The sequence below is a fragment of the Triticum dicoccoides genome, chromosome 3B (assembly GCF_002162155.2).
Source record: "Triticum dicoccoides isolate Atlit2015 ecotype Zavitan chromosome 3B, WEW_v2.0, whole genome shotgun sequence".
NCBI classification, from domain to species: domain Eukaryota; kingdom Viridiplantae; phylum Streptophyta; class Magnoliopsida; order Poales; family Poaceae; genus Triticum; species Triticum dicoccoides.
In genome coordinates this window covers 423,152,106-423,165,766 of record NC_041385.1, presented here as the reverse complement: position 1 = coordinate 423,165,766, position 13,661 = coordinate 423,152,106, and the positions used below count along the sequence as shown (strand labels likewise).

General features: G+C 58.0%; 1 long non-coding RNA gene across 1 annotated transcript; it reads left to right on the top strand.

Annotated features, from left to right (window-relative positions):
• Positions 1–10,884: 10,884 nt before the first annotated feature.
• LOC119281332 lies at positions 10,885–13,364 on the top strand. Its single transcript, XR_005138383.1, has 4 exons — positions 10,885–11,421; positions 11,976–12,330; positions 13,064–13,101; positions 13,278–13,364. It is a non-coding gene; the product is annotated as an uncharacterized LOC119281332 (long non-coding RNA).
• Positions 13,365–13,661: the final 297 nt, after the last annotated feature.

Below are 13,661 nucleotides of genomic sequence, written 5' to 3'. Positions count from 1 at the left end.
TCTTGACATCGCACGACCGCGGTTCCCAGCGGTGCGTGCTCAAGCGCAGCGCCCGGCTGGATGCGACGCTCAAGCGTGACGGCTGGCTGGAATGCGATGCCCCCGGCAGCGCGTGCTAGATGCCACGTGGTGGCGGTGGCTTCTTGCTGCTGTGGCTGCTCCGCGACTCCATTGCTCTGTGTAGCGGGTAAGTAAGGAGGTGGAGGTCGTGGGAGCGTGTTGAGTATATTGATAAGATTGGAAACATAGGTTAGACTAGGAAATATTCTTTTTTCGTGAATACGCAAATCTTGCGTATCTTTCCATTGATAGGATTAGAACGAGTACATCAAGAGATACAACACATGACACGAACGCAGGCAAGCGTGAACATGGTGCCCGGAGCAGAGAGAAGGGATGCTCATCCCGAGTGGAGGATACAACACAACTAAGCCAAGCAAACCCAAAAAAACCAAGAGTGGCCAAGCCGAACCAGGCAGAACTCTGACATCACCCGCGCCAATACGACGGACACCGCGAGCAAACAAGATAGCGCCTTCAAGAAGGAAAACGATGCCGAGACGCCGTCGCCATCCGGTCCAGAGGAACCAGACCTAGGGTTTCCCCTGAGCTCGAAGAAGGGCGCAATTTAAGGCCTTGACAACGCCTCCAAGAAGGTAACGACACTCGCAAGTGCCGCCGTTGCCAGCACCGGCAAGCCGAGCAGGGATTTCTCCTTGGCCTGAAGCTGAGCAATCCCATAGCCGCCAAATTGGGAATCGAAGATGAGGAAGCCAATGTTGGTCGAAACCACCTTGACGGAAGTTGGGTTGGTGGGATTGCACTTGCCGTCGGAGGGTGGCACCGCCTCTGAACCCTGGAGCATTGGATCTGCCAAAAGGAGGAGGCTTTGAGGCATATAGAGAAGGGCAGGCAACGAAGCAAACCACACGGGGGGTCTGGACGACGACGTCAGCAACGCCGGCAAGCAAGGACTGGAGGGACGCAAATCCAAAACTGTAGTGGCCTTGCCATCGGAACATGGGCGAACCAGGTGAGCCAGAAGGCACGTAGCCACCTTGTTGCCAAGGCCGGAGTCGCCCGGCAGAGCACCAACGGCGGGGGACACCGGAGAGACGCGAGCCCGAGACCGCCGGGGCCGGAACAACGCCAGGAAGGACCCGCCATGAGGGCCCGTGTCTGCCACATACCTAGAAGGATCGCCGTCTCGATCTAGAAGCCGTCACCTAGGCCCGGCGTGGAGGAGGTGCCGCTGGAAATGAGAGGGGCCGCGGGTCGCGAGCAGCCCCACAACTAGCCGCAAGTCCGGCACCCCACCCATGGTCGGCAGTAGCGCCAATAGTGGCTGGGCCGCGCCGCCGCAGGTGGTGAGGAGGACCCCAGGGGAAGGCGCCCAAGGCCAGGACGCCGAAACCACCGTCGGACCGGCAAGCATACACAGCAGCTGAAGAAGACGCCGACGAAGCGCCGGGAAGGAGGCCCGGGGTCGCACGAGAAGGGAGAGGCGGAGGTGGCGCCCTCGACGGCCAGGGGAGCCAAGGCGAGCCCAATACGATGGGGAAGGACTGGATCCGGTCGCCCAACACATCATGGGCGCACCACAGCCGTGCCGGACCGACTAGGGGTCGCCGCCGGGGAGGGAGGAGGAAGGGGAGGTGGAGCCGCGAGGCTGAGCAGGGGTGGGGGTGGGGAGCGTGAGAGGTCAGATCCGCCCCGCCGCCACCTTCCTAGGGTCCGGCACGGCTTCGCCGGCCGGCCCTCCAGCGGCGGCGATGCGAGGGTGTGCGCTGGAGGTGGCCGCTAGCTGCGGCTGTCAGATTTCGGGTTCCGGCAGACCCTTGAGGTTCGAACACTGGGGTGCGCGTGGAGATTTCGCCCTCTACCTACCTGCTCCTCGCCGCCTCGCTAGGATCTAAACTACGAAAGGAACAACACAAGAGACACAGAGTTTATACTGGTTCAGGCCACCATTGCGGTGTAATTTTCTACTCTAGTGTGTGGTGTGGTGGATTGCCTATTGGGCTGATGATGAACAATACAAGGAAGAACAACCTCGCGAGGGTCTGTTCTTGGCTGGTGCGATGAACTGCTAGGAGGAGTTCAGTCACTCTCTCTACTGGTTTTCTGGTGAGGATTCTGTTCTTTCCCCGATGCTCGATGCTAGCTCTTGGGTTCTGGATGGCTCTACCCTGGGGGTGGCTAGTCCTATTTATAGGCAAAGGCCCTGGGCCTCTTTCCAAATATTAAGCGGGAAGGGCACCAACAATTGGCCATTTTGAAGGGTAATATCTGGTACACTTATCCTGACTAAAGTTGGTCTTCGCCTGTCAAAGGTTCTGGTGGTGACGCCTGCTTGGGTTCCACAATGACTTCCTTCCTGCCGTTGGGCTGGTCTTGGTCTTGTTGCACCGAAATGGATGCCTTTGCTTGATGCTCTCGCCTGCGCTTGCTCCCTTCGCACCAAAGATTAAAGGAGGACACTGCGCGGGCTGGCACCCTTGGTCGTCATGGCTTGCGTCATGGGCACCTCGCGAGGTACCCCGCCTTGATCTCTCCGCCTCCTCGTGAGCCAGCCTGATGAGGCCGTGCCTGAGGAAGCTTCTTGTCGTCCGCCCTGCGAGGCTTGCCCCCCCCCTCTCGAGGATCTTGAGCTTGTGTTGATGAAGATGGGCCGTGCTGGGTCCCCCCTTTGAGCCATGCCGCAGGCCGCAGGCAGGCAAGTCTGGGGACACCCGTTCCCAGAACGCCGACAGTAGCCCCCGGGCCCAAGGCGCGCCCAGACTTGGCCGAGCAGAGAGGCGAAAGGGTAAGTGCGAAGCGCCGCGGGCCCTAACAGCCTGCGGCCTTGGGCGCCACGTGGCGGTTGATTGGATGTGGGCGCCTCAGCAACCGCGCGAGTTGATAAAGGAGCGGCATCTGTCTGGGCTTAGCCTCTTTTGCTTTCTCCGGTTGCTGCTCAGATCCCCTTTCTTGCACCTCTCCTTCCTGCCTCCGAAATCTTCAGATCTACTCCGTCTGCGCGCCCTAGCAAGACATGGCGCCTCGCCAGGCCCCGGTCGGAGCTTGGTATTCGTTCGCCTTGGACTCGCCGAACGTGTCGGAGGCGAGCCTTGCCCGGGTGCGCCAGATGGTGGTGGCGCAGGGCATCGACAGGGCGAAGGTGTTCAAGGCCGGCTCTGCCCTTCCTGAGGGCCAAGGGAGCACCTTCTATCCGCTCTTTGTGAGCGCCATTGTTGTCGGTCTGGTGCCTCCCTTTTCTGAGTTCTTTTTCTCTGTCCTCTGCCATTACAAGCTTCAAGCTCTGCATCTCCACCCCAACTCTGTCCTTCTTCTGGCAATCTTCGCCTACTATTGCGAGGCTCACGTAGGGGTGAAGCCCTTAGTGGCCTTGCTGCGCCACTACTTCTCCCTCCGGACCTCTCGTGGTCCCGTCTCTGTGTGCGTGAGCTTCGTCGCGTACGGTAGCTCCATCGCCATTTCGAACCCTGGGAAGAGGATTGAGGGCTTCAGGAGCAAGTGGGTCTTGGTAGATGCTGGACGCATCCACCCTCGGCTGATCTTGCCCATGGGGCACCCCACGAGCTCCGACGACTGGCCTCGAGTGGAGCTCGCCGATCCCCGCGCGAGGCTGGTGTTGGAGAAGATGGACAAGGATCTGAGGCCAGCCAGCATGGCGGCGGCGAAGCTGACTGGCGCATCGCTGCTGAGGGAATTCGTGGAGCATTAACTGGCTCCGCTTCGTCAGTACTCACTTCCGATGTGGAGGCCCCACCCGAGCCCCGCGGTCTTGGCCGACGAGGATCTGGCTGCGGTCCTCCAGTCTTTGGTCGGGGGCAACGTGGCGAGGTTGGAGGGCGCTCCTACGCCCCTGTTCCTCCGCGAGGACTGGGAGCAGGTAGTGGAGTCCATGCCTGTCTTCATCAGGGACGGGGCCGTGCCCGCGGAGGCTCCCGAGGACCCGGTGGACGTGTCCTCCGACGACTCCAGCAAAGAGAAGGAAGAAGGGGAGTGGGAAAAAGGGCCTGACTCCGAGGCGACTGACGGAGAGTCCAGGGCTCCCCAACCTCGGCGCAGGTCCCGCGATCTCCGCCTTTCTCTGAGTGATGATGACGAGGATGACGACGAGCAGGGCGGCGGGAGCCTGCCCTCGATCCCGAAGAAGGACAGGACCGGGCTGATCCCCCGTGGGTCTGCCCCAGCCCCGAGGCGATCCGCAAACGCGCCTCCTGCTCCCGAGCTCCTTGAGGCTGATCCTTGCAGCCGGCTCTCGGGCTTCAAGTACGGCCGGAGGCTGCTCGAGCTCGCGAGCGACGACTTGTAAGTGCTTCATTCCTGTCTTATTTCTTGTTCTATTGCTGAGGCTTGACGTTCGTATCTCCCGGCTAGGCTGGTGCCCGTGGCAAAGAAGTCAAAGGGAGCTCCTGAGGTTCCATCCGGGGCAGCGCCTCTGCTCGCGAAAGAAGGTGACCGTGACGCACGGGCCTCTCCTGCCCGGGCGTCCTCGCGAGGCCTGGCTGAGCCGGCTGGGGCGAGCTCAGCCCCCACGGCCCAAGCGACTCCCGAGGTGCCCTTGCCTGATGCCGCCACCACAGCCGTTGGGGCGCAGCAGGCTCCACCTCAGGATACTATGGTCACGCTGCCGTCTTCTCCTCCTACTCCACCGACTGTTGTTTCCCCGACTCCTCCTACTGTTCTGGATCGTGTTGCTGCCGAACTGGACCGTCTGCGGCAGGATCTTCTGGGCGCCGACCCTCGTTTAGTGGCCGGGCGCTTGGAGCTGGCTTCCGGCTGGATTCGCTCCGACGCTTCGATTTGGGCGGCGCTGGTCCAGGCCTCGACGGCTTGCGACGAGGAGAAGCAGGTCGTCCTTGGAGCGAAGGCTGCTCACGACGCCGCCTTGGGGGAGGTGGCTAATGTCCGAGGTCGCTGCAAGGCGCTGGAGAGCGAGCTGCAGGGCCTGCAGGACCAGCTCGCCGAGGAGACCCGCCTTCGCCAAGAGCAGGAGGAAGGCATGAAGGCTCGCGAGGCGGCCGTCAAGGACCGGGACGCCAAGCTCAAGAAGCGCCGTGACCGCCTAGGCGCGCTGGAGCAAGAGTTGGAGGCGAGGAAGGTTGAGCTGGATGGCAAGGCACGGGTTCTTGCTGAGGATCGCGTGGCCTTTGCGGAGATGGAGGAGAAGGCTCGCACCTCGCTGAAGACGCTTTATGACAGCGGCCTGGAGAGCCTGCTGGCCTGCGCCGAGGATGGCCCCGCCAAGCTGCTTCCCTTCCTGGTTCGTGCTCTTGAAGATGTCACCCTTGGCCTTGGCCCTACGGCTGAGGCCGAGGCGCGTGCCTTGTCTTCTGCAGTGCTGACGCGGGTCCTTACCCACATCTATCTTCACGACCCCAACGTCGACCTCAACAGCCTGTTGGAGCCAGCGAGCGGCGAGCTTGCCACTGCTGCTGCTGAGGCCGTGAAGGGTCGTGCGGAGGCTCTGCTGGGGAAGTTCCGGGCCTTCAGCGCCAAGCTGAAGCGGGGCACTGCCGACCCTGCAGCTCCACGAGGCGAACCCGCTCCGCGCAGCTCCACCGCCGGCAAGTGACTCCGTTGTGGCTCCCGTCCTGCTTTTAATTCCTGCACATGTACCATGCCTCGGGGAGGCGTTAAAACTTGCATTTGGTGCTGTGATAACAGTATGGATTGTAATATTTGCTTTTGAATTCCTTGAAATTTGCTCTATTTCCTTCCTAGTTGCTTATGTTCTACGCCGGCAGAGCCCGGCCCCGCGCATATCTCAGCCGCCGTTAGCCCCGACCGGAAACCAGGACGGGACCAAGGAGTGAGGGGCTACATGAAAAGTTAGGCTTCTGAGTCGCGATGCTCAGGAGTCCCCCTTGGCGCTCGAACAACAAGTAGGGAGGTGAGATGTGGGGGTGACTCCTTAGGGAGGTGAGATGCGGGTGGATCTATCGTTCTACGTCTGCAGAGCCCGGCCCCGTGCATACCTCAACCGCCGTTAGCCTTTCGGAACTAAGGAGTGATGGGCTACGTGACCAGTTAGGCTCCTGAGTCGCGATGCTCAGGAGTCCCCCTTGACGCTCAAACGGCCTTCGTACCTTGGCTCCACTCGGGGAGGGACGTGTGACGAATCAGGCCCGGGGGGCCTGGCTGGGTGGCGTGCGTCTGGGCGTGACCCAGGCGCAGCCCCCGTGCCCAGCCCCCTCGCGCGGCACTCCCGGGGGGAGGCGTTGTGATGAGGCTAGACACTGACCTCTAGGCTCCCTGAGGTTGATGCGGCCCAGGGGCCACCCTTAGTTGTTTATCACCAGCGCGGAGCATAGCGCTTTCGTATGTGTACGGGCATAGCCGCTCCTCGGCAGTGTCGTCAGCCAGCGCGGAGCATGGTGCTTCCACTGGTGCGTGGGAGGGGGCTCCCCTCCAGGAGGAGCCCCCGGGGCGTGTACAGCCCCGCCCTGACACGTGGCTGGCACGGTAGGGCCTGACGAGGTATATCTGGGCACCCGTGAGCCAGCACGGGACTCACGGGGCCCTACCTCAAGGCGGGTTGCGCCTGGCAGTGGGCCTTATCTTGGGATGAGTTCCTGCAAATTTGGTTAGATGCCGGCGCTCTACGTCCTCGGGTCCCGGCCCTCGAGCTGGTCTCAGCCGTCGCTGGTATGCCAGGTCGCGATGCCGTGGACAAGGATAGAGGGTGAGGGCTGGAGAGCCGGTAGGAGCCCTGAGTCATGATGCTCAGGTACCCCCCCTTTAACGCGCAAGCTTGGTTAGATGTCAGAGCTCTACGTCCTCTGGTCCCGGCCCTCGAGTTGATATTAGCCGTCGCTGGTATGCCAGGTCGCGATGCCGTGGACAAGGCCAGAGGGTGAGGGCTGGAGAGCCGGTAGGAGCCCTGAGTCGCGATGCTCAGGTACCCCCCCTTTAACATGCAAGCTGCCGACATCAAGGAAGAAAAGGTGCCACGGACAGGCACCAAATAACAAGCACGATGGGTCGAATGCATGCCCCGAAGATAAATGCAAAAAAAAGGGTACACGCTGCTGGGTCTGACCCGAGCGACTTGGGGATGATGTAGCCCGAGGGGCGCCCCCAACAAAGTAGGCTAAGAACATGAAATAAAAGGGATACACGCCGCAGGGACGGACCCACGCGGCCTGGGAATAATGCAGCCCTGAGGGGCGCTTCCAGCTGGAAATGGAACTTGAAAGATGTCACCTGATAATGTTGACGACGAAGGGGTGTTGAAGTAGCAGGCGCGGTGGACTACGGGACCCGATCCTCACGAGTCCCCAGGCCCAGGAGCCTCGGGAGGCTCCGGGGACGCTGGTGGCTCCTCGCGAACCATCTCCATCTCCACCAGGACTGCAGAATGCCTGGCCTCCTGAGCCTCCAGGATGCCCCTCATGAGGCGCTGGTACATGGCAGCCGCGTTCGGCAAGCCATAAGGCATGCGAACGTAGCTGTGGGGTGGACCTTCGCAGCGCCCCACTTGCGAGGGCCAAAGGCGCTCCCGAGAGGCGGCTCGATTGAGCCCTGGTATGTCGATGCAGACGCGCAGCCCACCATCCTCGCCTGGATGGGGGGCCACAGCGGGTAAGCGGCGGCTGCCTCTCATGACTCTTGACTCCTGTAGCTCCCGAATGGCCTTGCTGACGAACTCCTGAGGGTTTGGCCCTCCTTGCCTTGCTCCTTCTTGAGGGAAACATGCTTCGAAACACGCCTCCAAGTGGTGCCCAAGCGCCTCCCTCATTACCCTGGCAAGGTCGGCGGACCTCCAGGGGAGAGCCCCCGAGCAGGAGGGCGCCAGGCGCGCTTCCCTATGCGATGGAAGGAGGTTCCCCCTAAGCAGGTGCGGGCCCTGAGGGGCCTGCCTCCTGAGGGGTCGGGCCGGATGATGTCTTCTTCTTCTCGGGGGCGGTCTCGGGAAGCCTCCTGCTTCCGCGATCCGGGTCTTCCAGTGACGCGGCCTGAAAGGCTCGTTCCAGGGAGCACACCGTGTCTTTCTCTTCGCAGGGCACCGTGATGACTCCGCCACTTCCTGGCATCTTGAGGACGTTGTAGCCATGGTGGGTTACGGCCATGAACTTGGCCAGCGCTGGGTACCCGAGGATGGTGTTGTACGGCAGGCGAATGTGGGCGACGTCAAAGTCGATGAGCTCGGTGCGGTAGTTGTCGCGCGCCCCGAAGGTGACAGGAAGGCGAACCAGCCCAATCGGGACCGTGGAACCGTCGGTGACTCCGGAGAAAGGCTTGGTTAGCTGAAGCTGGTTGTAGGGCACTTGGAGATTGTTGAATGTTTCCACGGACAGGACGTTGAGCCCTGCCCCGCCATCGATGAGGGTCCTGGTGACTAGCACGTTGCTGATGATTGGGGAACAAAGCATTGGGAGGACTCCGGCTATGGCCGCGCACTTGAGCTGATCCGCTGAGCTGAACGTGATGGCGCACGCCGACCACCTGAGGGGCGCGTGGCTTCAAGCTTAGGGAGGACTACATTCACTTCGCGGGCGAACTGCTTGAAGATGCATTGAGAGGCTGGGGCTTGAGCTCCGCCTAGGATGCAGGCGATCGCACGTGGCTCCTGGAAGCCCCCAGCCCCCTCGTCCTGATGATGCTCCTCATTTCTTCTTGGCTGCGGCGGTAGTGGAGGGAGGCCTGCGTTGCCCTGTGGGCGATCCTCGCGAGGCTGATCCCTCCAGTCTCCCTCGCGAGGCGGGTCCTGCCAGCGATCCCCGTGAGATTGGTCACGCCACCCTTGGCGAGGGTCGCGGTCTTCCCAGCGTCCTGCGTTCCTTCCTCCTCCTCGGCCATAGCCCCGGTCGCTGCGGTCGGGACGTCGGCCGACCCTTCCTTCACGCACGGCTCGGAGCTCTTGGCATTCATTGGTGTTGTGGGTGTGGAGGTCGTGGTACACGCAGTACCAACTGCCCTTGGAAGATTCAGGCTGATCCCTGCCCCGCTTGGCGTCTAGTTCTGCCGCGAGCACGGCAGCCCCCTTGTGCTTCACATCCTTGGCCTTGGGTTTCTTCTCTTCTGGGTCCGCGGCAGGCAGCTCGAGGAGGGAGAGACGCCCTTCCTCAGCCCTGGCGCACTTGGTCGCCAAGTTGAACAGCTCCAAGGAAGTGCACAGGTCTTCATGCATCGCCAGCTCCTCCTTCATCTTGACGTCGCGCACGCCGTCGGAGAAGGCTGAGATGATGGCCTCCTCGGTCACCTTGGGAATCTTGAGGCGTGCGTTGTTGAAGCGCTGGATGTACTTCTGCAAGGTTTCTCCTGCTTGCTGCTTGATACGGCGCATGTCGCTCACGGCGGGTGGCCGGTCGCGAGTACCCTGGAAGTTGGCGATGAAGCGAGTGCGCATCTCGTCCCAGGAGGAGATCGTGCCTGGAGCCAGGTTCAGGAGCCAGGTGCGGGCCCCGTCCTTGAGCGCCATGGGAAACCAGTTCGCCATGACCTTCTCGTCTCCGTTGGAAGCTTCGATGCCCAGCTCGTAAAGCTGGAGGAACTCTGCGGGGTCAGCCGTACCGTCGTAGCGAGGAGGCAGGTCTGGCTTGAACTTGCCGGGCCACGCGACGCTGCGCAGCTCGGTGGTGAAGGCGTGGCAGCCCGCCGTGGCCACGGGAGGCCTTGGGTGACGAAGAACTTGGTCCTACGGGTCCTCATGCACCGCAGCTGGGAGCAGCGCGGGGTCTTGACGTGCTGGAGCAGGAGCATGGTCGCGACGAGCCGGAGCAGGGAGCGCTCGGGCAGCTTCTCCCGGGCGAGGGACTTCTTGGCAGCTCTGCTCTTGCCGTGCTGGCGCCTGACGAAGCGGGTTCCGCCCAGGGGCCGCGCGCCTTGGGGCAGGGCGCCTTCTTGAGGGGGAGGCGGCTGAGGTGCCCCCGGAGCTTCGTCGCCCGCGCAGGGCGGGGTGCGGTGCAGTGGGACGGATGGCGCAGGAGAGCCCCCTGCGGCACGGACGAGCTCGGCGACGCGGTCGAGCCATTCTTCGTAGACGTCGTCGACGGGACGATAGCGCAGGAGCTCGTTTGCCGCGATGAGCGCAGCTCGAGCCTCCATGGGCGCGCGAAATGCGCGAGACAAAGAACCAGCTGGGGTGAGCGAGGGGTAGCAGTGCGGCCGTCTTGCTTCACGGAGGGATGCTGGGACGATGCTTGCTGCTCGTTCCCCGCTGGGCCGGTGGCGGCGTTGACGGTAGGTGACGGGGAACGACGAGGGCGCCCGCCGACGGGAGCCGTCTGGGCGACACGGGAAGCGAGGGCGGCTCGGCGCTCGGCGCGGGCCCGACGAGCGTCAGACATGGATGCGATGGTCGGAGAAGAGCAGGGCGACGGAAGACGAATTCCGGCGCACCCCTACCTGGCGCGCCAAATGTCGGATTTCGGGTTCCGGCAGAACCTTGACTTTCAAACACTAGGGTGCGCGCGGAGATTTCGCCCTCTACCTACCTGCTCCTCGCCGCCTCGCTAGGATCTAAACTATGAAAGGAACAACACAAGAGACACAGAGTTTATACTGGTTCAGGCCACCATTGCGGTGTAATACCCTACTCCAGTATGTGGTGTGGTGGATTGCCTCTTGAGGTGATGATGAACAATACAAGGAAGAACAGCCTCGCGAGGGTCTATTCTTGGCTGGTGCAATGAACTGGTAGGAGGAGTTCAGTCGCTCTCTCTACTGGTTTTCTGGTGAGGATTCTGTTCTTTCCCCGATCACTACAAGGAAACCCCCGATAAAGCAACGAAAATTCTACAACGTCTTGAGTATATGTTGTAAAATTCATAATAGATACACATATATGAGTTGTAGCATATGCGTTGTAGATTTTAAGCTCATAACCCTACGAGGAAAGGAGAGGGAGACGCGCGAGAAACAGAGCCCACGACTCCCTCGTCTCTCCCGAATCGCCGCCACCATTGCCTCGTCTCCCTTGCGCCGACCCTCCCCACCTCCCACCTCAAAGCTCTGGAGGCTGTCAGATCCGCCAAATCCCGACCCAACCGTCCCTCTCGCGTCCCATCCTGATCTCTTCACGCGGCTCCTCGCCGCTCTACGTGCGGCGGCTCCATCAGGTAATGTCCGGCGAATCCCGCCACCGCGAAGCACAGGCCGAGGTCCCTTCGATCCGTGGAGCCCTCCCATCCAGCTAGATCCAGCGCTTGAGTCCACGACAGCCCACCCGCGACCCATCCCCCATGGCTAGGGTTCCGGGCGTCGGATCTGGTGCCAGTGGCCATGTCGTTGTCGTCCTCGTCTCATACGTTGAGTGCATCCCCTCCCCTGGCTTCATCATCTCTCTCTCCCTTGTCTAACCTCTGCTCTTCACTTCTCATGTAGACGTGCGGGGAGGAACGTCCAGTGGACAACCTTGCTGCGGCTCGGGATGAATCAGCCACGAGCTTCCTCCTCCTCCGGCTTCAGGTGAGTTGGTCCATTCCTCCCTCTGCTCTGGTTTGTGGCAGATCAGGATAAATTTTTGTTCTGATGGTGTTAGGATTTTCTACTGCTTGGGATCAACCGCCTGCTGGTTGAGGTCAATTTGATTTTGTTTTGCTGCTAAAGTGTCAAAGCAGAGGACGACCACATGTTGGACTGAGTCCCAATGTGTTGAGGCTGGGAAGGTCGGCATGGCCTCCAACCATGGCAATACACCTACTATGTTGCTGCCTTGCAAGCAGTAGTGGCTAGAAATCAACCACTGGTTGCATATTCTTTCTAGGGTAACATTATTGTAGTGAGGGATTCTGTAGCCCATCTACGCAGTAACCAGTGTGTTTGAGGCAATTAGTATGGAAAACGCCTAGGTATAGTTAAAAAACCAGGTTAGGGTCTAATTAATACAGTATATATCTCCAAGGCCCTGATTATTTTCTTTTCCAATCTTTAGTATTCTCCTGTTTCAGGTTTTGACCATGGCCAACATATATTCTTTTAGGCTAATTACTAAATCAATCTTACGATGGTTCATGTGGCAGCGGAGGTGTAGCAACGGCAGTTTGAAGCAGATTAGGCGCCCCGGGCGTCTTTGCCAGCGAGGCTGTCGAGTGAAGGAAATGGCAGTGTGGCGATTTGTTTTCTATTCTCCATCCTTAAAGCTCATAACAGAAGAAAGAACTATACAATTGACTTTATCACTGTAGTTTTATTAAGAAAAAAACCTGTCTTTTACGCATGTATTGATTCTCCTCTTGACTCGATTGTGTTGTAGGGAGTGAAAGCATCCAGTTGGGGTGGTCTGCAGCTCTGGTCGCCTCCAGCAGCACTACATAATCAAAGTTCCAAACAATAGTACTGCACTGCTGCCTCCAGTCAACCACAACATAATCATTGGTGTGCTTCTTATCTAGAAAATTTGAGTGATGTACGTGTTTATTTCAGAAAACATTTCTTAATGAAGGTTTATATAAGACAGATATTCCTGTACATTAGCTTTAGTTTGTTTCTAACTAGAAAGTGTGGTTTCCTTTTTTTTACATGAACTCACTAAAGCATGGGATCCATTCGGGGTTCCTATAGATAGCTAATATTAGGAGCACACAAGATTTAGAATCCTGCTATGTAATTAAAGGAAATCACAATATTGACTAATATCCTCTGTATTACTAACCCCGGATCCCAGACTTTTAAATATAAATTATAATTTGGAAAGTTTATTTATAGGAATGATAAATAGTTTGTATAAATGTCTTTATGAAAATAAATTTATTTCAGCAACATGGAAGCCAACACAGCATTAAAAGGAAAAAAATTCAATTAGTTAAAAGTATGCTTCTTTTAAAATTTATGGTTTTATTTTTTTCTTACATAAGAATATTCTAGTTATACATGGCCAACTAAAATTGTCGTGCATACACACTGGTTGATGACTAGTCTAACTAACTCAGGGATAAATTCATTTAGTAAGATGTAAAGTTGCCAAGATAGTAACTAGGACACATAGAACGGGACAAATATGATTATCTCCTTTTATTAAGTAGGAATGGAACTTGATGAAGCTTTACTTGTGTTGCGCTGTTCTAGAGATGCATGAGACACATGTAACCTTTTTCCCTTGGCTTTGCAGCTGCACGCACCACTTGTTGTAGGGGGACACCATGGAAGGTATACACTCTCCCTCTCCCTACTGTACTACTGCTCGTTGTGTCCATGACCATTGAGCCACGCTAGGTTCTATGCTGTTGTCGATGCAAATTTATAAGACTTGGGGCTGTAGGCTTCAGTAGATATATTTAGCAATAAATAAATATGTCGGTTGACACAAAACTGTTTGACTGTAGGTGTACAAAATTAGCAATGGATCTCTAGGCTGGTGATGACCATGTAAATTCGTTTCAGTGGATTTGGGGCTGTAATTCGTTCCAAAGCATGGTGAGCACATGTAGGTTTGTCTATTTCCTGTTGGATGACTGAAACCAACTAGAGCTAAATGTTTTGGTTCAGTTTCCGATGACAAACTATTTTGGTTCAGTTTGCTAATTAAATGGAGAAGAGAAGAGAAGTAGTACTGTCACTCACATTGCCTTTGAATGCACAACAGCGCTTAGGCTACTGTTCATATAATGTTATTGAGCCATGTTGTTCTGCAGGCTATGTCATATATTGTGGCGTCTGGATTAGTAAACACTCATGCCGGCATATTTTCAGAATCATAACAGGGACGT